This window comes from Passer domesticus, chromosome 5, assembly GCF_036417665.1.
Source record: "Passer domesticus isolate bPasDom1 chromosome 5, bPasDom1.hap1, whole genome shotgun sequence".
In the NCBI taxonomy this organism is placed as follows: Eukaryota; Metazoa; Chordata; class Aves; order Passeriformes; family Passeridae; genus Passer; species Passer domesticus.
This window is the reverse complement of record NC_087478.1, coordinates 3,996,433-4,019,593: the sequence shown is the minus strand read 5'-3', so window position 1 is coordinate 4,019,593 and position 23,161 is coordinate 3,996,433. Positions and strand designations below refer to the sequence as shown.

General features: G+C 37.0%; 1 long non-coding RNA gene across 4 annotated transcripts in view; it reads left to right on the top strand.

The window, feature by feature from the left end:
• LOC135301547 (uncharacterized) overlaps positions 1-22,870 on the top strand; it is a 68,411-nt gene extending 45,541 nt beyond the window's left edge. Inside the window, exons 5-7 of one of the 4 annotated variants that reach the window (XR_010363294.1) lie at positions 918-1,015; positions 20,700-20,853; positions 22,043-22,870. This is a non-coding gene — a long non-coding RNA (uncharacterized LOC135301547). The remainder of the gene's footprint in view (positions 1-917; positions 1,016-20,699; positions 20,854-22,042) is intronic. The other 3 variants (XR_010363292.1, XR_010363291.1, XR_010363293.1) reach the window with 3 other exon arrangements.
• The last annotated feature ends 291 nt before the right edge of the window (positions 22,871-23,161 follow it).

Here is a 23,161-nt window from a genome sequence, read left to right as displayed (position 1 = left end):
ATATGACAAAATGGTTCAGCTAGTTTTTCCACTTTCTCATCCCAGAAAACTTGGTCAGAATTACACAAAAGTTTAATTCTGCATTTCACTCCATTTCATTTATACACATATATTTTATGTAAATTAGGTTTTCATTAGGACAGACTAGCTTTATCTTCCTTGAAAATACTACTTCGGATGGAAAAATCCAATATAATTTTAGAAAGCTTCATCTAGAAGCATTTTCTACTTAAAATTTATGTTACAGCTCATATGAATTATTTTAAATTATGTATTCTGTTATATAATCACCAAAATGATTATATGAATGACACTGGAAAGAATTCCTAAAATTAATAAATGAAATAAAGATACTGGGAATATTAGTTTTGGAGAGTGGAGTTTTACAATTTGGTTGACTGTCTTGTTGATCATTATATCAAGTTCCATAAAAAAACAGTGTCTTTCTTAGTCAGAAAAGCACAGAAGTAAAAATTCCAGCTGCCAAGGACAAAGAGTTTTAGGCATTTTAATGCTAAAGCAGACAAGTCAAGTAAAATTATTGTCTCTAATTGGCACTTCCACAAGATGTACCAATTTTTACAGTACCCACAGAAAAGTGGCACTTAAAAAGGTGAGAAATTATTTCCTGCCTTGAGAAAAAGAAAAAAAAAAAGAAAGAAAAAGAAAAAATCACATGCTTTTCTAATCTGGGCTTTGCAGAGGGAAAGACTGGCCAAGCACTTCAAGGTCTGAATCAGCAAATCACTTAAGCACACACTGCATTTTAAGCATGTGCATATTAACACTTGACTATTTTTATTCTCTGGCTGGCACTCTTAACTGCTTTATGCTTCTGTGTGTGCCCAGTTTAGGTGAGCATCCAGTTTTGGATGGGATTCAGCTTCAGATTTTGACGATTTGTTTTGATTTTGCAGGGGTTTCTGTGGGAGTAAGAAGGATTTACTGCTGTTGCACCAGCTAGAATGGACACAGGGCTGATTCAGCTGCCTACCTACATCTAATGGCACTGCAGGTAACTCAGGTCATCTTGACATCTAATTCCTGCTAAAGAGGGTCCTGAGCCCTGTGTCACATCTGCCAGCCCTGCAGATCTCAAGGGGTTGTCGTGTTAAGTGTTGGTAGGTACCTAATTTAGCAATTCTGAGAAGTTATTTTCCAGTACAGTCAGAAGGGTTTGAATAAGTTTGTCCTTATTCTGACATATACAGCCAATTCAGAGACCCACTTGGAGCTGCTCCTTCAGGAGGCAAAGGTCCCTGCATGTCATGTGTCATTTTTGTGAGCACCATGAGAATGTCTTAAAGACACTCGAGCATCTCAAATAATACTAAATGCCTGTGTGGTCAACAAAACCGAGCTCTGTGGAGATGAAAATTATCCAGCTGGTCTCTCATTTGACAGGCTGAGGAGCTTTATAGGCCCTGCAGACAAAAATGAGTCTGTTCAGTTGTGAGCACTACATCCCAGACACCTCATCTGAGGCTGGAGCTGCATCCAGTCCTCGGAGATAAATCCGCTCACCTGTGAACAGACATCTGGTGCCATTTCGGGTGCCAGGAGCTGTTAAGGCAGCTGTACAGACCTGGAAAATGTGATGCAGAACCTGAGGGAGACCTGAGGGACACCTGTGACCTTTAGGAATAGTAACTGGAGGCCAGCACACAAGTTCAAGAAAGGAATTGAATTGAATTTAATGCCATATTAACAGGCTTACACAGAAGCATTCATTAATGCACCGTGGTAAACCAGACCTGTGCAATCAATAGCCTTACTTTCACCAGAGGTGCAAAATAAGAGAAGGACTCTAGGAGGGGAAAATATACAAATCAGAGTTCACAAAGTACAATTCACCTCTCCTGCTGTTGGTAGGGCAGGATAGATTTTCATTAGACAAACGTTTCTGGGGAAATAAACACAGATATTGTTGAAATGATTGAAGGAATTTTTCACTCTTTTTTATGGCTCACCAAAACAAACAGATCTCATCTCCCAAACCCAGAAATCTTTATTTATCAGAAGTAATCTATGCTCCAAGAGACTTTTTAAATGTCATGCAACTCCTTTGTTCATTATAAAGAAGCTCTTATTGACCACAAGTTCAGCTTCACAATGGACAGTGCACAAAGAACAGATACTTTACACTGGAACCTTAATAAATATAATTATGAGGTCTGTGCTGAAAGAAAGAACAAATCATCAAACTAATTTACACATTGAAGCTGATCATGTGGCAAATAAAGCCAAAGGAGGAAATTCTCAATGTATCTAATGGACCCCAGACTAGCTGGCTGACACAAGATCAAATCTAAATTTATTTCAGTTGCAATGTATATTGGTCCATGATGCAATTAAAAATGGGTACTGTCCAGTCTGTTTGGTTTGTTTTTGTTTTTGTTTTTGTTTTTCCTAATGACCAGTGAATTTACTGATTTATTGAAAAATAAAGTTTTGAAAGATTTTAAAAAATCTCTGGAAATGGAGGCAAAATCAGTAATTATTTTCAGCCATGAAGACAATTAAAAAGAACCTGGACCCTTTGAGAATGTCATATTATTTTATTTTACTATTTAAAAATGCGTGGTTTTACTTTCACCAGACTAAACTGACTTCATGTTTTGGAAGAATATCTTGTACTTAAGCAAATCATCTACACTGACAGAAAAAGATCAAGTAATGACATCAACTAACCTTAGAAAGAAAATAAGTAAATTTATGCATTTGTATTGATGAAACACTTGAGCAGAAAAAATTGTGCGATTTTTTTTTAGTTTTGCTGAGACATTTTGCTGTAGTAAATTTCTCCACTTTTTTTTGTGTGGTTTGGCTACCAAACAGAAAAGAAACTGAATTATTCACCCAGCTCCAGTGCCAACAAGTATGTCGATTAGTGTTAAGTATTGTAGTTTTTTTTATTCAGCCATATGTCCACTTTGGCTAAGATTGAGGCCAGCTGCTAATTTTATACAAGATATAAACAGATGCTGGGTAGCAAATCTTCATGTTTCCTTACCTAAGATTAAAACTACCCATTTACAAGGAAAATTCTTCCTTTAGTGACTGCTGCAGGTCAGCCATGTCTGTGGTAATGACCATTTCAGATAAAACCACCTTTCTACTCTTGCTTTCATGGATGCTTTTCTTTTTACTTCCTTCTACATGGCTCACGGAGGAGGTAAATATCCACAGGCACATACCTGGGAAACAGGAATTTTTTTTCATAGACTTTTCACAAGCAACTCCCTGGATTCCGTTTCCAGATGGAATATGAAGGCACTCAGATGTCTTGAATAGATTTTCATATATGCTGGTCCTTTGCCAACAGAAAGACCTGGAAACAGAAGAGTTCCTAAGTGGATGCAGCATCCAGAAATATTAAGCCATTAGGTAGATCAATTTCCTTCTCAGCCACCTGCTTGGGGATTTTGTACAAACATTGCCCCCTGCACACTGTGGTACACAGACCATTTGTTGTCTTGAAAAACTCATCACAAAACTATTTATGCTTGTTTATGTAGACCATAAAACTCTCAAATTCTACTTTTTTCTAGTGCAGGACTATCCTGGGGCTAATTTCCCATTCTCTCTGTTTGAAATCACCTTGTAAAAGAGTCCTTTTTTTTCCCTGCAAAAGCTTAATGCTCAAGCTTCCAGAAGAAACAAGCTATATAATGGTGTTTGACTTGCATATCTCATAACTAAATGCTAATTTAAACAAATGCAAAAAAAACCACAAAACCAAACCAAAACAAAAAACCAACCAAAAAAAAACCAAACAAAAAAAAAACAACCCCTAGAGGCATGGTTTTGACTTTTTTTGGGTTTTTTGGGGGATTTTGATTGTTTGTTTGGGTTTTTATAATTGTTTAAAATTATTATTAAAAAAGAGCTACTCTGCTCTGGAGCTGACACATTTAGGACTGCACAGATGTGTTAATTTTTCTGGAGCTTACACTTTGGGACTACACTGATGTGCTAATTTCTCATAAGCATGGATTTGGTGCTTATCTCTGTAAAGAATACATAGAATGATAACTTGATTGTACTTCACTGTGTGTTCAGCCTCATGCAAAAGTCAAATCCACTGCCTTTTTCTAAATTACTTCCTCTCTTGATATATGGACCTTATTTACAGCCTCCCTTTGTGCAACCATAACGCCATCACACAGGGCTTAGGTTCTGAAAACCGTAGCAATTGCCTGAAAATTGATTTGATGTCTTTTGCCCATCCCTCCCTCAGGTCCCTCAAGACATTTTAATATGAGCCATGACATTATGATGGATGAAATCTGGCATTTTACTGTAGCAATGCTACTCCCATGTGGAAAATAACAGCTTGTTCAAAGCCCATCTTCCAGCCAGATTTAGGATATACACTAAGCCACATCTTCAGTCTCCCCCTTCTCTCTACTCTTTCACAGTATCCTTTGCAAACAGCTTCATTTTGTATATCAACCTGCCTCAGCACCAAATTCTTGCTAATCCTTTACAGCCTGTGTAGCTGCCTCAGAGCACACAGCTACAGCTACACCCTTTCCCTCCCCAAACTCTCTTGGACAAGAAACACACACAACTAATTCAGCTAATTCACTGGTAATTACCTGAACAGAAAAGGAATCTGGTTAATATGTGGAATTAATTCACTGTAAATCATCTCTGACAATGTGAAGCTCCTGGTGAACTGTAAGTGCAGTGATAACAGGTTACACACAGACTGAAGCAATGAGCCAGTTCTTGTAGATGTTCATGTGTTTAATTTACCCAGCTAAAGTCCAGGCAAAGCAAAGAGGATTTTGACTTCTGGGTTCTGAGGAAAAGTGAACTCATTTTAGATAACTAGAACATTTTGGAATATCTAGTGTTCATCTGGGAAAACCTATTCTGTCATCAACTGTTGTAATTGCTTATTTTGTTCATAAATAAAGTTGTAATCACACTGGAAGGCATTTTGCTTCTTATTCAGCCTTAAATTCCTGAAAGCCCGAAGTGGCCATCTATTTTTGTTCATTAACATGTATGGTCATAGATAAGCTGAACCCTGAGTTTTCTCCACTGACAGTGATGGGAATGCAGCATGACTAATTCAGATGTGGATGTCTCTAATGAAAAGGAAGCAGCAATACCAAGCAGAACTGCCTTCCAAAACTGGCCAGGAAACCTCAGCAGGAAACAACATTTTTTGCTGAAACACAATAATAGTGTAGGAGGCATTGCTCCATTTCTATTTTCACTGGAGTTTACATGGTTTTTGTTGATTTGAACTGTTCTCACTCACTGTTGTCTACTGGGAAATGTTGTTAATTTTTAAATAGGAGAAGGAGTGTACTGCAAAACTATTAGAGATTCATTTAAAACTGTTGATGTATAAAAGATGCAGGTAAGTATCAAGGAAATATTGTGAACATTTCTGTGTAGGTTGGTGCTTAGTTGGCTCTGGGTTCTTGGCACCTCAAATGTCAGGATCTGCCTTCTCTCAGTAATTACAGAGGTGGTCTTCAGAGGAAAAATGGGTTGTGTCAGGATTTTGAGGACAAGAACAGCCCTGAGCACCCCTAGAGGGGTCCCTTTCCACCCCTGCCCTTATCCTCTGACCTGGGGCCATCAGGCCCTGTCCCAGTGACAGGTTGGATCACACAGCTCTACCCCACACACCAAATTCCTGCTTTCATTTCACTTCCAGCAAGGATTTGTATTCTCTGCCTTGTGTGCACATCCCAAATCTCTCACTGAAGAAACTGTGGAGAAAAAAATGGAATACAGAGTGGCTGAGGAATCTGAGTCAAGTAATCCCTTAATTATGAAGAGGAGAAGAATTGCACCCACTTTTCTATTTCTGCTGCACATTGCACACTGAGTCAGCAACTTCCACAAGCCATCTTTTTGAGCCCTAAAAATTTGTACACAGATTTAAAGTGCAAATGAGTATATTTGTATGTGAAGCAGATATTTATGACTCCAGTACTGAAAAATAGGGTTTTCTTGTCTCTTCTGCCTTGTAATGTACACACACTGTGAGACCAAATATTTCATCATCACATGTTATCTTAACAGACAGTGTCTTTATAGTTCATGGAACATTATTGAACTATGTGTTGATAGTTGATTTGATATTAGAAAAAAAACAAAGCCTGAGAAAGGCTTTTGCCATTTGTTTCATTCCATTTTTTCTCTGCTGCCCTTTAGCAAATCTTTAAATTTAGTTTAGCTATTTCATAATCTGGTTTCTCCTCTTCTCTTCTCTTCTCTTCTCTTCTCTTCTCTTCTCTTCTCTTCTCTTCTCTTCTCTTCTCTTCTCTTCTCTTCTCTTCTCTTCTCTTCTCTTCTCTTCTCTTCTCTTCTCTTCTCTTCTCTTCTCTTCTCTTCTCTTCTCTTCTCTTCTCTTCTCTTCTCTCTTCTTCCTTTAACAACCTGAGAAAGTCTTGCAGCTGAATGCAGTATTAATTATATTTCAAAGCAAACCTTTTATTCATTTGGGGACAGTCTGTGAAACAGAAATCTGTGACTGAAGCTGCTGCCAAGCCAATTACTGCAAAATAACTCAAATATGTCTTGACAGATTGCAATTTTTCGTATTGTTAGATTGTTTATTTTTTAGATCAAAAGGTTATGCTCACTTAAATTAGACTTGCATTTAAATATTCCATAAATTTGTGCATGATGGATCTGTAGGTGCATGTAGAGAATAAAGATTGAGGCCACAAAATTGCATTCAACTAACGATGAATATTATTGATATAATTCCACTTCTTTTTTAGAAATCATCTACAAATATACTGTAAGAATCATAGATTCATAAATTCTGGAACTAGAAAGAAAATCACAGTCTAACTTCTTTCACAAGCAGAGGAAATCAAAGAGAGCTTCTTGTGCAGTCATTTTTGCATCAAACATGTTTTACAATATATTAAGATGTGACTTAACATCTTTTGGTGGTGGAAAATCCACTGCTTTCCCAGGTAATTTTTTCTAGCTGTTAAGGATGTATTATTATCAAAAGGAAATCTCTACTCTATTTATTTATGTAATTACCTGCTCTTAAAAAGGAACAAAATCCTCCCAGGCCAGACTGTGAATCTTTGCTCAAATGTGAGAATTCCTAAGAATGTCAATGGAACTAATACTTCCAGCAGTGCTTGGTGTAAGCAAAGAGGATACACCATGCTTTATGAATTTGTTCACTTTCAAGTCATCTGATGAATATTTTATACAAATATATGACGACCTATTGATTGTTCATGACATATTTGCTGTCACAGTTACTCTATTCATAAACATCCAATTGCAAAGCAAAGTAAGAGATTTAAATCATACACAGCTATTTTTGTCTCCAGAAGAAATAAAGCTTCTGCAGTGGGAAAAAGCATACATACATCTGTGCAAATACACAAACATTTTTGATCTGTCTCCTATTCTAAATAATAAACTGCATTATTACTTGTGAGATCTTTTTTCACAGTAAAATTCACCCCTAAAAAGTCCTTAGTCAGACTAACATTTGTTGAGTTTGACAGCATTGCCTGAATTCTTTTATTCTTTCTAGTTACAGCTCTATCTGTATTTTGGACTTGCTCTTTGACACCACATTTCTTCAGCCCTTAACAAGCTGAGAAATTTCTGGTCAGCAGAGCAGAAAACAAAGAGATTGCTTCATGCACAGATTGCAACACTGCTCCAAATAATCGTCCTGATTGAGCTTTCAGATGTGGTGATTGATTATTGAACACATGTGTTAAATGCATATGGACCTTCCAAAAATATAGAGTGTTCCACATCTGCCTTGAAATTCCCTGACCAGAAATGGAAGAATTCTGACATTAGCTTTTTTATTCAACCTACAAAAAACAAAGAATATGGAGTTTGGCTTGTTTTGTATTCTGGCAAAGAATTAAACATTATTATTGGTCCTGCATACATTTGTTTAGAGCTGAAGGGAAAAGTTTCTGAACTGGTGGACATCCCTAAATGCCTCTGACTTCACTGGATTCAGAGCTGAAAGTTTCATCTCTGTAGCTCTGCAGAGTCCAAATGGAAGTGGCAATTGGTTATGACAGTAGTGAGCAAACCTCTAGCCTCCCCAAATCCTTTTTTTAAATAGTTTTTTCCGTACTGAGTAACCTTATAGATATTAATCTGTCAAAAAGAGGGAAAGAACAATGAATAGCAATGAAGGAATTAAAGACTGGTAAAGAAGTTTCTATATTCTCCAACTGTGTATTTTTTTCATTTTGTTCTTTTTGGATGAGCTTGAGCAATGCACAACATCTAAATCAGATCTCATCTTGCCTCAGCTCTTTGAGAGGCTGATGAATTAATTTTAGTTTTTCTTTGAGATGTACTTTATAAAACCTCATCTCACTGAATAGGATCTCAATACTGAGCTGTCACATCCTTCGTGGTAAAACCCCTTTACTCCCCAGCCCACAGCCTGAAGGACAATGTAGACCAGGGACTCTGGCACTGTTTCAGGGAGGCACCATGGTTTGGTTTTGGGGTGTTGTTGTAGTTGGGTTGGGTTTTTTTGGTTTTCTTTTCCCCAGAGGGCATGAAGCAGTACCTAGTTTGTTCTTACCCTGGAACAACTGATTTATAGTGGATCTTGTTCAAGGGAAATCTCAGAAAGTATTATAGAGGAGACTATGACTATATTTGTTTGCATTTTGTGGGCTGTGATTACTGCCTCTGACTGGTGGAAAAATTGACAGCTTTACATCATTCTGTTAGTCCCACTTCCCACTTCAGCCACCTGGCATGTTTTTTTCTTTTACACTTTGGATTATTTGTAGTAGGATGCAGAAATGATAATCTGTCTCAATGACTGCAGAGGGGCTTAGGTGGGTGGTCTTCAAGGCACTCTATCATCCTAAAAAAGTTACATAAAATCATCATCAACTCATCTTGGTAAGAATACTTGGAAAACATGATCCTGACGGTGAGAGATTCTACTTCTCTCCAGATAAAATAAAGGAGGAGAAACTGGAGGTCTACAGAATGGGCTTAACTCATCAACAGGTTAACTCACCCTATTTAAGAGCAATTTTGTATCTGCTGAGCAGTCCAAGAGATGGACACACTCAGAGGGCTTGCTATAAAACTCTTGCAAGCCCTTGAACGTTGCAATACAGCATCTGTGCTCTAAACCTGCCAAGTATAACCCCTGAATGGTCACCAGGCTATTGGCTCCAATACTAAAACATATTGAGGAGGAGTGGAAGAGGAGAAGGCAATCCAGGAACGGGAGAAGCTCGTGCCAAGAAAGTGTCACACAGATATATAGGAGCCAATTACCTTTGTAATTGTGTTTTACCAATAAAAGCCAACATTGTGTCCAGATTCCTGTAAGATCTGCTTGCTCCAGTGACAGTTTACAAGTGCAGTTAACGAGTTAATGGGAAGATACAAACTTTCATTGAAGGAGAATGACTGTGTAACACAAAGAGGAAGAAAAATGTGGATGTAAGGAGAAGGCATCAAACTCTACCAGAATTCCTGTTAACCCCCTCTAAGACAATTGGATACAGAGCACCTCCCAGGAAAAGTCCTTATTAGCATCTGTCTATAGACTGCTCATTAGGTGGAAATGAAGCTCACAGTGGAAAGGGGCACCTTTTTCAAGGTTTTTTTTAATTAATATATCCTTGATATATTAATTTATATCTTTAAATAAGATATCCTTGATACCCACAGGCCAGTCTTGCAAGTATAATTCCAGAGCTTTTATCAGCAAAACAAATAAACTTAAATAAAACTCTGATAAAAATGGTTCATATCTGTGGGTTTAAAGAGCAACTCTCACACATATAACTTCAAATTAAAATGCCACACCTGTAGTTAAAATGTTCACATTCAGTGCAAGTTGCTGAAACAAAAAGATAAATCTAAAGTTATTAAAGACAATAATAACAGTAGTGGAAATATCTCTTCCAACCTAGAAATTCGGTGATTCTGTGATTCTGTGATTTCTGATCCTAAAAGACAAACTCAGGGGCTAAGATTTCTACTAAACTACATTTGAGTAGTTGATCCAAGTTACTTTTGTAACCTGCATTATCATACTATTCAGATGCCTCCATCTTGTCATGCATTTGTCTCCAAAGCAAAGATTTTACTAATATTATAAGTGTTATTATTGCCTTTAGAGACAGGGCATGGGAGATGAAGTTTTAGCTATTTTTTTCTCAAGATTATGTAGCAAAAGACAGAATTAAAATACAATATTAAGTCTGATTTTGTGCCTTGAACAAAACACATCCTTTTATTCTGGATTGCCTTTATGGTCTGATTTCAGGCTGTTGCAGAGTCCAGCCTTTCCCTCTGCAGGCTCTTCCTTCCTCACCATTTCATATGGACAGCCAGAAAAGGGAGTCAACACAAAATCAAAGAGCATTTTTCAAGTAATGCAGTAAGATTATTTTCCCTAAATTATGTAGTTACTGATTGATTACCTGGAGAAGGCAGAAGAGATATTGGGGGAAAAAAAATTAATGATGAAGAACTTGGGAAGTTGGAATTTTTTCCACATGTATAGTAATGATATAGAAAATTTTCACTAGGCACATGCCTTGCAGTCTTGGTCTGTGGATGCACCAGAAGCAGGGGACACATCCAGGACTGATGACCCAAACTGGCCAAAGGGATACACCATACCATATAATGTCATGCTCATATATGTATATAAAAAAAAAATATACACACATATATATGTACATATATATGTGCATATAGATATGTACATATATATGTACATATATAAACATACATCTATAAACTGAGGGAAATCTGAGTGGTGAGCAATTGCATTGTGCATCATTGATTTTGTATATTCTAGTTCTGTTGTTATTATTATTATTATTAATTATTCATTCGCTTTTATATTTTGTTAAATTGTCTTTATGTCAACACACAAATTTTACTTTATTTTCCTCCATTCTTTCCCCTATTCGTTCCCCCATTCCACTGCAGTGTGGGAAGAGAGCAAGAGGCTGTGTGGTGTTTAGCAGCCTGCCAGATTAAGCCAAAACACTTACTAAATGTAAATCATCTTTAATTATGCTTATATGTTCAGTCAGGGAAGAGAGACAACTCTTTTTGAAGCACCATATGGAGCTAATATTTAAAAAATATTTTCAGCATATTTCTAATAACCTTTCAGTCAAAACTCCTTTGAACTATAGTCCTAGAAACTTCACCTGTAAGAGTTTTAGATTTCAGGTATTTATCTGCTTTCATTAGATGGGATTGCAGGGAGATTTGCCTTTGATCTTATCAACATCACAACTCTGAATGTGCAAATTTTCAGGTGTGCAGACCCATGCAAGGATATCCTCATCCCCTGAGTTCCTATTTGTGATGACCAAGCCAGATGCTGCAGTAGAAGAAGCCTTTCATGAAAATAACCATAAGAAGGAGAAATCTCTGGAAATCCAAAGATTAAATTTTATTTTGCCATGTATATATGGCCCTGGCAAGAGATTTTATGTCCCAATAATTGCATCTTGCAAGGGCTTTTTGGAGAAAGGGTTTCCCCTGGCTTTGTACATGTATTCTTGGTCTCAGTGCAGGTATTAATTCTGTTTTGTCCAGCTGTGTCAATCCTGAGGTCCAGATGTGTATTTATTTTGCATCCAGGGATGGAAACCCTGTATAGAACATCTCATCACCTGTTTGTGTGGGAAAAGAACAAATTGTAAAGCCAAACTAGAAAATAGCTGTGATAGTCTACATATCTTCTAGATCAAGGGCCACAAGTGTGGCACCTGTCACAGATTGCATCTGTTCCAGGAGATATTTGGTTACTGAAAGTCAGGGGTTAATAAAATAACATGTATTCTGGATTTTATGTATATATAGACACAGCAATGTAAGTAGCAAGTTACTTTGTGTATCGAAGAGTTTCAATGTGTTCTCTATATCAGTAACCCATATGAAAATTTATCAGAGAAGAAAGAGAACAAAGACAGAATAGTGTAAAACACATCTGATCAGGGCAAACACTATAAATCTTCAAACTGATGATGTTCGTGATCTGTTTAACTTTAGTTTTCCACTGCACATGATACCACACCTCCTTGGGAGATGTGAGAAAATATGAAAAGCTGTCTTAAATTAATAATAAGTCTATAAATATATAAATAAATGTTATGTGTGTATACATACAGAACTAAGATAACTGCTATATAAAGTAACAGAGAAATAGACTTAAAAGGATTTTGTTCAAACTGTATTAGATCCTTGCTCTAAATATTGAAACATTCCAAATTTAAAAAGCAATTTTTCCCCCATTCTGCCAAAAAAAATCTATAGTCCCCAGCAGCTGAGACAGAGTCAGAGTACCTGTCTGTACTTGGAGTTAAATTTGCATACATAAGCTTATTGAAGCAGTGTTGAGAATATTTCTTACCTAGTGACTTGCAGGTGTTCTGTAAGACAGGATTTACTTCGTTTTCTGCATCGGCTCTCAGGCATTAAATTCCTTGAAAATTAGTTTTAGTGTGTGCACTTAGCAAATATAGGGAGACACTGGTCAAGTGGCCCTAAAGCTTCTTCCTCTTTCTGTTACTATCCTATGAAATGGGATTGCCTGGGAGAAATTCTGGTGCTTGGAGCTTAATGAAACGAAGTATGTGGGGTTTAATACACTTGATACCTAATTTCCACCACTCCCATTGATTTAACATTATCCTGTATTTTGTGTTCTGCAATTTCATAGGTTTAATAATTTGATAGAGTTTATTGCCAGAAGGTACCTTTAGATCATCTAGCCTGGCTGCTTGCATATCATAACCCATTATATTTCACATGCATGAATCATTTTAAGCTCAAAGACTACATTGAAGTGGAAGCCTTCCAGGCTTCAGAAGACTGCATCCTGTGCTGCAGACAGAGAACAGGAGAGAAGACATGTAACAGCTGTGTCCAGGTGGCTGCAAACACAGACAATGGATTATTTGATACTTCAGAAAAGGAGAAAAAGAACTGTAAACACTGCAAGCTGATTGTGTATGAGGACCAAAGTTTCTGAGTCATGATAGACTAGCTGGAATCTTGAAGTATGAGGTTTACTTTTGTCCAGTTTTAATCACTGAGTTTAGATTGACAGTTTAAAAGCAAATCCTGAACAAATTCATGGCTGTGCTGCCACCAAACAGCTACAGAAAGAGAGCAAGTTCAACAATCCCAACATGCACCTCCCTTCTGCTTGCAAGGCTGGAAAATGGGGATAAAGCAAGAGAATTCCTATATAAAGCTCCTGACTAAGTCGGAGCTAAAGATTTTGAATATTTATATTGTCATTCAAAACTGCTCAAAGTGTGTGACATCTCATCTCTGTACAGCTGGGGTTCTGTCCTTTGCAGTCAGCTGGAGCAAAGGCTGTTCAATGAACATTTTGCCATAGCATTTGAAGTTTCAACACAAGCTCTAATTAAAAGACATAAAAATCCTCTTGCCTTTCCAAGGTTTCATTTTCATGGTTCCACAGGAGTGATTTAGAATAAATCTACTTTATAGACTGTATAATAAATAAGGCCAATCTGAAAATCTCAAAACAAACTGAAGTGAGGTAAGTAGGTTATAAATCTGGAGAATCTAGTCTGCAAAAGAGATGGAATTTTCATGGGTTTAATGTGTGATTAAATTATTTTTAGCTGAAGGAAAAAATAATCATACAAGACAAATATCGAGATGCATAATTAATTTACTAAGGAGTGTACCATTCCAGATGTATGTCATAAACCACAAAATCTGCAGCCTCTGCTCCTGCTGTGGATGACACAGGCAGGGGAGAGGGTTGCTGAAATGATTGACATCCTTGGAAGTTTTAACCCCTCCATCTTCCACCAATAATTTTTAAAATTATCACTGGAGGGGTATTAGCACTGGAGTGCCAAGGATAATTTTGAATGTATAAACCTATTCCCAAATAAAATGGCATCTTCCAATGTGGTTTTCATTTAGTGAATGAAATCTTCCAGGCTTGAATATGACAGTGATAAAGGATAATAATGTGCAGCCATATCTTGAAATTCAATCCATTTCAGTATTCAACAAGCTATTGCCACCTGCTAGAAGAGGAAAATTCATCATTTTTCCTTACCCAATAAAACAAAATCAATAATTGTGGTGTGTTTCTTGCTCACCAGTGTTTCTTCCAAGGTATTCTAATCTGCATCTGCAATACTTTATTCTCTGTATATATAATTTTTATAATTATTTCTCCTCTCATATGCACACCTGCAAAATAACATTATTTGAGAAGCTCGACTACCCTCCTCTTGCCTTCGTAAACATCTGACTGAAGGCACAGGGAGTTTGGGGAGTGCAAAGAACTAAGAAATCCAACTTTACCAAGAATAAAAAAACCTAAAACTTTACACCTGCCTGCAGTAATTGCACATTGTAAAAGAGCTCTGATTTCCAGGAGGACAAAACAATCTTTCAACACACAGGTAAGTGTTAACTGTGGAGTGGATGGTGTGGTGATTCAGGGCGCAGCCCTGCCCTCCCAGGTCCTGCGTGGGTCGTGCAGAATTTGAGCCAAAGAGGAACAGGTTGAGTGCAGGTGTTTGGGGAATGAGGAGGCAGCAGATGGAAGGGCTGACTTTGCTGGTACTCCTAGTAAAATTTAGCAGAATAATTTTGGTGACTTTTATATTTATTGAAAACTTTGCAAACATGCAAATTTATGTGAAATGGAGTGAAGATTTATTCTTAAGGGAAATTTTTTATAAGCATTTAAGGGTTTTGTCCAGAGTTTCTGGAAGTTATTAAAGCGGGAGGTGGTGTCATCTTTGTGAAGGAGAAGGTGCTTGGGAAAGGCCTTTTCACTGGGATCTCTGTGATAAACTGAAGTGGAGACCATGTGAACAAGGACTTTGCTGCAGTATTTTTACAGGGATTCTGAGATTATTTTCTTTCCACTGCTGATGTGGAAATCATAGAATCATGAAATCATTAAGGACTAAAAAGACTTATGAGTTCATCAAGTCTCACCATTAATCCACATTATATAGTCTGCTGTTAAACCACGTCTCCAAGTGCCACATTTCCAGGGATGGTGATTGCACCACTTCCCTGGGCATGCTGGGGAACATTCCAGTGATTGGCCACCTTTTCAGTGAAGAAATTATCCTCCTGTGAAAATGGTTTAGTGGACATGAATCATAGAGTGAACCCAAATTTTGGCATCAAACTGCAGGTGGGTGACCTGTCTAGAAGGACTGAGGACTTACCACTACTCTTAAGTAACATACAGTTTCCAGAAAGGACTGGGATTTTAATATTAACTATGCTGTCATTTTACCCAAATGCAGCAACACTCATATTATTCAAGCAAGCAACTCAATTTCATATTGCTGCTCTGAATCCAGCAGAAATGGGCAAGAATTGGAGTTACAAGTAGCTGCAGATGGTACGTGAGTGATCAAACTGTTCCACAATGCGTCCACTTAGAGATATCTTTTAAGGCTTTAGCCTTGATTGGCACATTTGCTATTTCTTACAAAAACATTTCATATGATCCAAAACAAAGTATGATCATAAGCAAAAGAGCAACAGCAACAATTTGGTCAATCAGAAACAATTTGTTACGATCAGAATTAATATGATGCATGTGGCTCTAAATTTGAAGCTCCAGCATTTTACAAGGATAATACTTCTGCTGGTAACAAAATTTGTACACACACAAACTGCCAGATCTTTTCTTAAAGTCAAAGCCAAGATCAATCTTTTCTTATCTACTTGTTAATGACATGTACACTGTGGGTAAATATCACTCACAGTTCAGAGACCTTTGATATTTAGTCTCTGCACTGTATGTGGAAATCCTGGGGATGGAATCTCATGCAATCAGACTCTGTTAGGGAATTTGGATTTAAAAATTGAAAGCTTATCAACAAGGAGATACCTAATCTAAGCATTGCTGAGTCTTCCTATGGTGTCTCTAGTTAGTTTTCTATCCAGCTTCCTTACTCTAATAATGATATATTGACAGCTGGATTGATCTCAGCTAAGAGTCTAATGCATCTGAAAATTTTCAGGGTGAGAGCAGGAGTCATCCTGACAAGTATTGAAATGTCTGCACTGCAATGCTGTTGGCTAAAGAAGGTGATAGGAATCGTGGTGTAAAACATCCCTACACTTAATCATCATCATTAATTACATATCGGCCTCTGACCTTTCTAGACATTATTTCATAATTACTTTAAAGCATCCTGCAGATCATGAAATTTCCCATAAGTGCTTTAGGAAAAAAATATACATTCCTTCTCCAAAAAATATATTTTGGTTAAAGTTTCTTCCTGAAATTGTCTTTATTAATGAAAAATCTACAGAAAACCATGGACTTTCAGGTGAGTCTGGAAAAGACTTTTAGGCAGACTTAGGAGTTTCACCAGGTGGTTTTTAAACTTTTTTTGATTGAACTTTACTGAAAAAAATGTTCATGCATCAAAAGGACAAAATAAGAAATCAGAAAAAAATATTAGTATTTTTTAAAAAGTAGAATATATGTAGAATTTTTAATTGTTGAGTTATAAATAAAGATAGCAGCCTTTTATTTGAATAATGTAGACAAAAAGGTAGGCATATTTTTGAACACAAAGAAGTGGGTTTTAAAGCTGAATTCAAACTAAAACCAAAATATTAGCTTAATTAAATAGTATCAGGTCACGAGTATAGAAAAGGTGATTGCTACTAAGGAATGTAAGAAATGTTGTCAAGGAACACACAGATATTGATGGCTGAAGGGAGAAATATTATAATGTACCATAAAGTCCTGGCAGATATAATCCAGGTTTTTGTAATCAATCAGGACTTGAACTTTAGTTCTCAGACAGTTTTGAATAAGTTTTTGTAAGTATTTTTCTTCTCACACCTGAATCAGTAGAAAATTATTGTTTTGTAGAAGATATAATTTCCCCAACCAGAGGTGGTTTTGTCCATTATTTATTGTCTGCATGACCCATTCCTGTGTTTTCATTTCACAAGTACGACATTTGGTGAAATTCATGAAGTGCAATATGTTCTGCAAAAAGACAAATTAAAGATCAAAGGCTTTATGAGTCCACTGTGAAAAATTTACTGTGGTTGTAGTGGAGATGCTTTAGTACAGTTGAACTTCTTCGGCTATGATCTAAATCCCTTTGTCATGTTTGTGACTTACAGGGGGATTTTTTCCTGATGAGTTTAGAGACTTCCAGACTGTGAATGGTTGGAAGAGCTCTGAGCAGATATGATCTCCCCATATAAGTTTAATGTATAATTAAACAAGTCACTTAATCATATTGTTCATCGATCTCCCCCGCAGTTTCCAGGGCAGGATGGCCTGTAACACATTGTGCCTGTGATGTGTGGAAATAATTCTTGTGATGTATCTGAATGTTTCTTTTACAAGAATCTATTCCCCTGGAAAAGTGCCTCGTTGGATAAAATTCCCCTTTTAATTATTTAGGTAGGCATCATGAGTGTTCTCCTCAAAGTAAAAATATTGGTGTCCAAGGACGTGGCTGGATAACACAATTTTTCATTATGTGTTTTGGATGTGCTCATGGAAACAGATGTGATGGTTTGCAGGTTTTTCATAGATTGGAGTTGGTAGGTTGTTGATTTTGTTCCTGTCTTTAGTGTTCAAAAAATGAAAATCCTGCTAAAGGATTCCTGAAAAATGTAATGATGTTTGTTACAGAAGCAACAATGGATGTCAATAAAAAATCCAGATTTCTATAACAGATGGTAAACCTGAAATATTTTTATCTTAGATACAACATACACTTCGTGGTATGATAGCTAAAAAAAATAAATCTGCATTAACTTTGATATAAACAAGTTATTTCAGATTAGAGATATAAACTATAAATAGAAACTGATATAATGATCCTTATTAAAAAAAAGAGAGAGAGAGAGAAAAGCTGTAGACAACTATCAAGTATATCAAGTATAGAATTTAAAGAAATATTCCACAATTACTCAGAAGAGCACTCCTTATAATTTCTACTTCAACATATTTTTATGCAATACAGAGCAGTGTAATTATTTTTATTTAATAATGACAAAAAAGTGATGATCTGGCCCAGATTTGAATGTTTCACCCTAGTGAGGCAGATTCATTGCAGGTATGGAAAACCAGCACCAGCAGCACCTGGCAAACTGTGACCAAGCCTGAATGTGAACCCATGTAAAATTCCCTCACTGCTGCTCTACCCACTCTTCAGGATGAGACTTTCCTGGGATCATTTCTGTGCTTTTATGTAGGTTAAATAGTCTGACATCCAAATAGGAATATCCAAAGAGGAAGAGACTGGGTTCTGGAAGCAGACTGGCGGCAAAAATTAATATTCTCATAGGCAGTTTGGAAAATTTAACTTTAAATCAAATTCATCTCTCCAAACACATGGATAAATCCTGTTCAGATGAAACAAAAAGTAAAGGAGTGGGGGGAAGATAGCAAATGAAAAACAGAATGCTTAAAGAGAAAAATTAATTTATTTTCTTTCCTGTCCTTTCTAGTTGAAAACTAGCCCTGGATAAACAGTTTATGATAACTCTTACTTTTCCTTCTGTTCACTGCATTTTGTTTAACTACCTTGGAAAAGGGGCTTGTGTAGACTTTTAGGGGAACAATGTGATTCAGGGATATTGTGAGGATCACACAGGGCCATGTGAGCTCCCAACATCACCAAAGGTACAAATGGGTTCAGACCTGCTCAGACACAGGGATGTCTGGCAGCCAGGGTTAAATGTGCTAAATCCTAAAGGTACTGAGGAAACAACTGTTGATGTTGTTGCCCAGGTGATTTTTTTCCTTTTCTTCCTTTCACAAGTGTCCGTAAGAGAACTTTTTATTTTGGGTTGAGCAAAATGACACATTTTATTTCAGAAAAAAAAACATTCCCTCTCTCCTCCACCAGCTATGTCCCCATCCCTCTAAGATTCACACTTAGCTCAAATTTTATTGTTGTTTTTGTTGTCCAGTTGCTACCATCACTGGTTTTTTACCAATTTGGCAGCTAACTCTAAAAAAAAAAAAAGATCAATTTTTCACACAGCTTGACTCGGGAGTATACGTTGGTGCTGGGCTTTAACCAAACACGAGGCTCTCAATGTTCCCTTCTTGGTGCGTGCTTGGGAAGGATCTCTCCTCCACCAGCCTGTGCATCCTTTATTGCTGCTGCAACAAGGGTGACAACGTGTGTCAGGCCTGGGGGGAGCTGATCCTGGCAGCAGACACACACTCAGCTACAGCCTGCTGTCAATTTTACCTGCCCACAACTCCTCCCGGAGGCCTGAGCCTGCCAGAGTTCACAAAAAACAGGACAAACAGTGCTGCTTCCTTTTTTTTATTGTTATTATTTTTTCATGAGGCAATTCAGGTGCTCACAAAACAGGTTGAGCTGGGAGAGAAGACAAATGACAAGTGATAAGGGGCCACCTGTGAGAAGAGATCTTTTCGTTTTGCTATTTGCACGTACAAGTGGAATTCATAGTTAACTGGAACAGAACAAGGAAGAAATAAATTCTCTCTGATTTATACTTTGTGTAGGACAATTTTGGGATCTCGGATGTCAGGTGTTAAGCTGGGTTTGCAAGCTATTAGGAAGACAACATTCACACACATCCTCATGCCAATGGGAGTGGCACACCCAGTTATTGGGAAATGCAGATTTTTCCTGTCTTTTTCAACCCTGTTCAGAAGGGAGATATTGGCTATAAGAAATCAGACCCTTATTTGAACCTGGTGAATGTTCTGTCCCTCTTGAAGATAACAAGCAAGGTGTCTCTGCACAAAATGTCCTCGGTCACTGGTAATTTTCTGTGCCTTTGACTCTGCAGTGTGTTGATGAGAAGTTTGACATCATCTCTAGGGGAAAAATTCTAACTGATATCCTGTTCCAAGAAGCCTTAAAAAAAAAAAAGAAAAGAAAAAAAGAAGAAGAAATAAAAAAAGATGATTTTCTGTACAAAACATGCCTTAGCACCTTAGGCATTGCAAGGATCCCAAGCCAACGTGCTGAGGCATAGCATAGCAACCGTCACCAGGGAAAATGTCAAAACTCTGTGACATGCAAAAAAAGAAAAGAAAGCAGGCAACTGGGGAAAGTTCCAGCTTCCCTTACATCTCTCAGAAATTATTTAATTCCCACCTCTGGTGGATAAAATGCAGTTATACTGCATTGAATCTAACATGACAAAAAGGGGAGAAAAATAATGGGTTTGAAAATATATGAAGTCATTGAAAATATTTGTAGAGGGGGATGTAAACTTTGAAAAAGCAAAAAAAAAAAAAAGAAAACCCATCTTTTGGTACCATAATGCAAAAAAATATGCTAGTTGTCTTCCATAATACATTTGCTCCCTAAATAATAAGTCTTCTTTTTTGCACCTCAGATCTCCAAAGAGCAAGAACCATTTGTTCTCCTTTAACGGCTACAAAGCTTAAGGCATGTATTGTTTAAAACAGATATTGGAGAGGGATTTTGTCAAACTTACAACATTTGGTGTTCTTTTAGTCCTTGCTTAGGGGATGATGTGGAGAATCTCATATTTTACTTTTGAGATTGTTTTTAAACAAAGATGTACAGAATCCCATGGCAGGAATCAGTGCATATGCAGATCACATGTAAGAACATGAGGACCTCCATCAACTGCTTAACTCTGTGACCATTTTTCTTCTGAGATATTTTTCCTTTCTTTTACCCATGATCAAGGAATTTGACTGCACTGCAGCCTTTTTTTCATTTAGAGGTACCATTTCATCTCAAATGAAGAAATGAAGAATGAAATCTTTACACCACTGCCTAAAGAGGGCCTACAGGAAAGATGAGAGGGACTTTTTACAAGGGCATGGATGGATAGGACAAGGTGAATGGCTTTAAACTTAAAGAGTGCAGATTTAAATTAAGTATTATGAAAAAAATCTTTAATGTGAGGATGGTGAGGCCCTGGCACAGGTTGCCCTGAGAAGCTGTGGCTGCCTCTGGATCCCTGGAAGTGTCCAAGGCCAGGCTGGACAGGGTTTGGAGCAACCTGGGACAGTGGAAGGTGTCCCTGCCCATGGCAGAGAAGTTGAAACTAGATGACTTTTTTAGTTCCTTCCAACCCAAACCATTCTGTGACTCAATGCTATTTCCTCTTGGCAAGCCCAGTTGATTTATGCAAGGTAGGAACCTTGCATTATTATTTTCTAAGCAGTAATTACCAATATGACAAGCTGAAGCCAGCTTTTTACATGGGCATTAGGGTACCCAAAGTAGATATTTTGACCCTTTCCATTCCTTCAGTACTAAAACATTTAAAATCTCTGAGCAATTTTCATTTCTCAACCTGGAGAATATTTTCCATTAACTCTGCCAAAGAAAATTGTAGACATATTGAAGCACTGTTTTGTATTTTTTTCTTAATTTAATCCTTGTTTTATAATTATTTACTTTCCTCTTGAATCATTGTCTATAGAACTTTGACACTTATTGACTAAATAAAAAATCTTGAGGTAAAGTACTCAGAACAGAGAAGAGAACTGACTAGGACATTTTTAACTCTAATTTTGAAAACAAGGTTGATCAGCTGAAAACAAAGTATAAAAAAATCTCACTTTTTAAAATCTGTAAATTTAGACTATGATTAGTAAAAGAGAAGATGAAAAGAGGTGTTTATTAAGAGAATATCTTCTAACTGTAGAGTTAAAAAAATAAATATGTCACATCACTCTTTGATAGAGCTCTTCTTTAATAAAAACCCTACTATTTCTCCTAATATTTTTTTTAACCTTTGCATTCTCCAGACTCGCATTGTATGAAATAGTTACATTTACCAAAGTTTATTTTCTGTGTGTGTGTACAGTCATTTATATTTTATAAGATTTGGTCCAATTCAGAATTGAGAAAACCTTAAAAGCATCTTAACTTGCAGTCCTCATCAATCTCTAAATGTGAGACCATTTTAAAATAAACATAGATAGTGTAGTAGGGAGAAGATAAGTAAACAAGCAATCTTGCTGTGAGCTGTTCAAAATTGTTCATGTTACAGCAAATTTTCTCTCTTCTTGTTACAGTCCTGATGGATGAATGGTCCTGGGAAGACAAAAGAGAGCAAGTTTGGAACACACCAAGAACCATATCTGGATAATTCCCTGCAACTGGAAATCATTGAGACAAATTCTATGACTACATCTAATCAGAAACTCAATAATTTTATGGCTATTAGCACCACAAACTAAATCTGCAAGGAATGGCAATCAAATATCACACTTCAAGGCATAAACTAATTGTCCAGCAGGTCAGGAAATTATGTGTTGCTCCTATGTTGAACAAATGCTTAGATGGCCTCTGAGTTTTCATCTTTTTTTCCTGAAAATAAAAGGCAAAAACCGAGAACTGAATGAACACACATTGTTGGATGGAGGAAAGAAGAAATACAGCTTTGTAAGGGATGAGATAAATGGTGTATTAATGTAAATCTCCTTGTTCTGGATAAGCCCACTATTTAATACATAACACCTTTCCACTCTATGATATTCTTAAATAACTTAAATTAGAGCTGTGCCCGAGAGAAATTAAAAGAGATATGAAGAATCAAGGAGTATTATTTCAGGATTGCTGGCAGAAATTTTCCTATACGAGAGACTCTTTTTTCTATTCATTTCCATTGGTGGGTAAAATCAGAGATGATGATGTGACCCCAGCTTTCCAGGGTGAAGCTGTTATGACAATTAATGGGGAAAAGAGAAGGATATGTCAGGACAGATCCACATCTCTATACAGGAACATATATTGGGGGCTGTATCCAATTTTTCTTTCTTAAAAGGCACAGAAAGAAGAAAATAAAGGAGAAAGCATCTTGCCTTAACATTAGGACGCCTCTATTTCATTGTTTGCCTACAGGGCTGCCCTGAATCCTTGATCCCATTCCATCATAATACAAGCAGCAATCATTTTTTCTTCAAAGGACAAAGTGTGGCCACTTATTGGGAAAAAAAAAAAAAAAGAAGAAAGGAAAATATATGCCTCTCCTAGCTCAGAAGGTCTTTACTAGGAAAAACCACCATTTGTGGGAGATTTGCAAGGACACATCTAAGTAGTGGTTATCAGGAGCTGGGAGGGTCTGTGAGAGAAAGGTCAAGTCTATACATATCCTAAGCATTTGCTACTTGCTGTTGCCAGGCAAAGGTTAG